Below are 2,583 nucleotides of genomic sequence, written 5' to 3' on the forward strand. Positions count from 1 at the left end.
GGACAGAGGGGAGGAAACCATGATGCATTGTGGGGATATGTTGTATCTGTCCTGTATCTGCAACAAACTGTAATAAAAACCAGGCTGGGTGCGCCAGCACTTCAGATCACTGCTTGACCCTCAACACGGAGCCTTGTCTCGTTATTGGGGGATTCCCTGTATGCTGTTGGAGACTGATTGCCAGGAGTGTAAGCTGACGGATTTTTCCTGTTCGTCTGACTGACAGCTACTTGTGAGGTTCCAGTTTGGAGTGCTATTTTGTATCCAGTTCGGGAGGTTGGTGTTCTGCAGTAGCTGTGTCTGTCTCTCGGAAAGGGGCATATTGTCTAAACGGATTTTAACCCCTTGTCTGCCGAAACGGTGCCGTTACATTGGTGGCAAGCAGCGGGATCGTTCCTACAGCCAGAAGGACAGCTACAGGAGACACCATTTCTGTGGATTCTACAATTTAAGGGCAACGCATGTCTCAGTACAGTGACCCTAAAAGCACCAGGATGGAACCAGCAGTGGAGTACAGATACTCTGTGGAGGAATTTGACCGTATGATGTGGTTGCGGCTGAACTTCTTCGGACCCAATCCAGGTGAGAAATACGTGAAGTTCGTGAGGAATCTAGTGTCTACGACCCTACTATACCGGGCAGAAGGTGACGGTCAGCTGCCACGTTGGGTGGACCTCCATCGGATGTTACGGTTGCGGGACAGTGGGAGCCCAGTCTCCATTCCCCAGCGGCAGTGTGAAGTGCAGGGAGGGGAGAGCAGCGGCCTCCCTCCCCAGCGGCAGGCTGAGTTACAGGGGGCAGAGGTAGTTGTTCCTGCCCCCCAGCAGCAGAGTGATATGCCGGGAAGGCAGTGTGAAATGCAGGGAGAGGAGAGCAGCGGCCTCCCTCCCCAGCGGCAGGCTGAGTTACAGGGGGCAGAGGTAGTTGTTCCTGCCCCCCAGCAGCAGAGTGATATGCCGGGAAGGCAGTGTGAAGTGCAGGGAGGGGAGAGCAGCGGCCTCCCTCCCCAGCGGCAGGCTGAGTTACAGGGGGCAGAGGTAGTTGTTCCTGCCCCCCAGCAGCAGAGTGATGTGCCGGGAAGGCAGTGTGAAATGCAGGGAGAGGAGAGCAACGGCCTCCCTCCCCAGCGGCAGGCTGAGTTACAGGGGGCAGAGGTAGTTGTTCCTGCCCCCCAGCAGCAGAGTGATATGCCGGGAAGGCAGTATGAAGTGCAGGGAGGGGAGAGCAGCGGCCTCCCTCCCCAGCGGCAGGCTGAGTTACAGGGGGCAGAGGTAGTTGTTCCTGCCCCCCAGCAGCAGAGTGATGTGCCGGGAAGGCAGTGTGAAATGCAGGGAGAGGAGAGCAACGGCCTCCCTCCCCAGCGGCAGGCTGAGTTACAGGGGGCAGAGGTAGTTGTTCCTGCCCCCCAGCAGCAGCATGATTTTTTGGGAATTGGGAGCCGAGTCTCCATTCCCCAGCGGCAGGCGGAGTTACAGAGGGCAGAGACAGTCGGTCCTGTCCCCCAGCGGCAGAGTGTCCTACAGGGAATAGAGAGCCCAGTCTCCTTTCCCCAGCAGCAGGACACTGTATTGGGAGCGGAGGCGGTCGGTCACTCTCCCCAGCGGCTGGAAGTATGTATGGGAGAGGAGCTCGCTACCCCCTCTCCCCAGCGGCAGCTTAACGCACCAGGGGGAGACAGTAAGCCCCACAACAGTGCAGATGGGACCGTGGTCTCTGCACTTACAGCACAGGGGGTAGAGACAGTCGGTCTCCCCCTCCAACAACCAGGCTCCAACCAGGCTTCTTCCGTGGTAGCGCTGGCACCAGGGCTGAGTACCGCTGATCCCTGCCCACAAAGCAACCTCCACTCCAAACCAGGGAGCAACACAGAGACCGGGAGTACCAGCTTCCAACATAACTTTGGTGGATTCACTGGACAGAGACATGCTACGAAATTCAGCAGGTCCAGTATTGGGTTGTGGGTGGGCTGCCAGACTAACTCAGGTACCGACCGGCGTGAGGTCAGGTATCTGGTTAGTCTTCCCTGGGGGGGGGAGATGTGTGGCGAAACCAACCTCGCCACTGGGTTTTGGAGAGGGCTGTTTAAAAGCCTCTTGCCTCAGGATTATGGCCCATAGTAACTGTAAAGGAGAAGACAGACCGGCCGCACAGCTTAAATCTGTCTGTAGAATTGTATTTTATGTTATTATGCGTTTGGTTAAATTGTATGTTATGTGAGGGCACCCAGATAGCTAATATCATTGTATTTGTGTATTCTGAGTGCCATTCACCTAATGATATGCACTCAGACTTGAGCTATCTGGGGATATGTTAAATGTCTGTGTTTGCTGTGGGGGTGTGCCATTGTGTGTTTGGGTGGTGATTCCTGTCCTGTTGTCTCCACATGTGTATTGGTGATCTCCCCTTTGTCCTGAGAGATAATTGGATTGTGTTCGGTCGTCTCCGGGACAGAGGGGAGGAAACCATGATGCATTGTGGGGATATGTTGTATCTGTCCTGTATCTGCAACAAACTGTAATAAAAACCAGGCTGGGTGTGCCAGCACTTCAGATCACTGCTTGACCCTCAACACGGAGCCTTGTC

Source organism: Bufo gargarizans, unplaced genomic scaffold, assembly GCF_014858855.1.
Source record: "Bufo gargarizans isolate SCDJY-AF-19 unplaced genomic scaffold, ASM1485885v1 original_scaffold_1458_pilon, whole genome shotgun sequence".
Classification (NCBI taxonomy): Eukaryota; Metazoa; Chordata; class Amphibia; order Anura; family Bufonidae; genus Bufo; species Bufo gargarizans.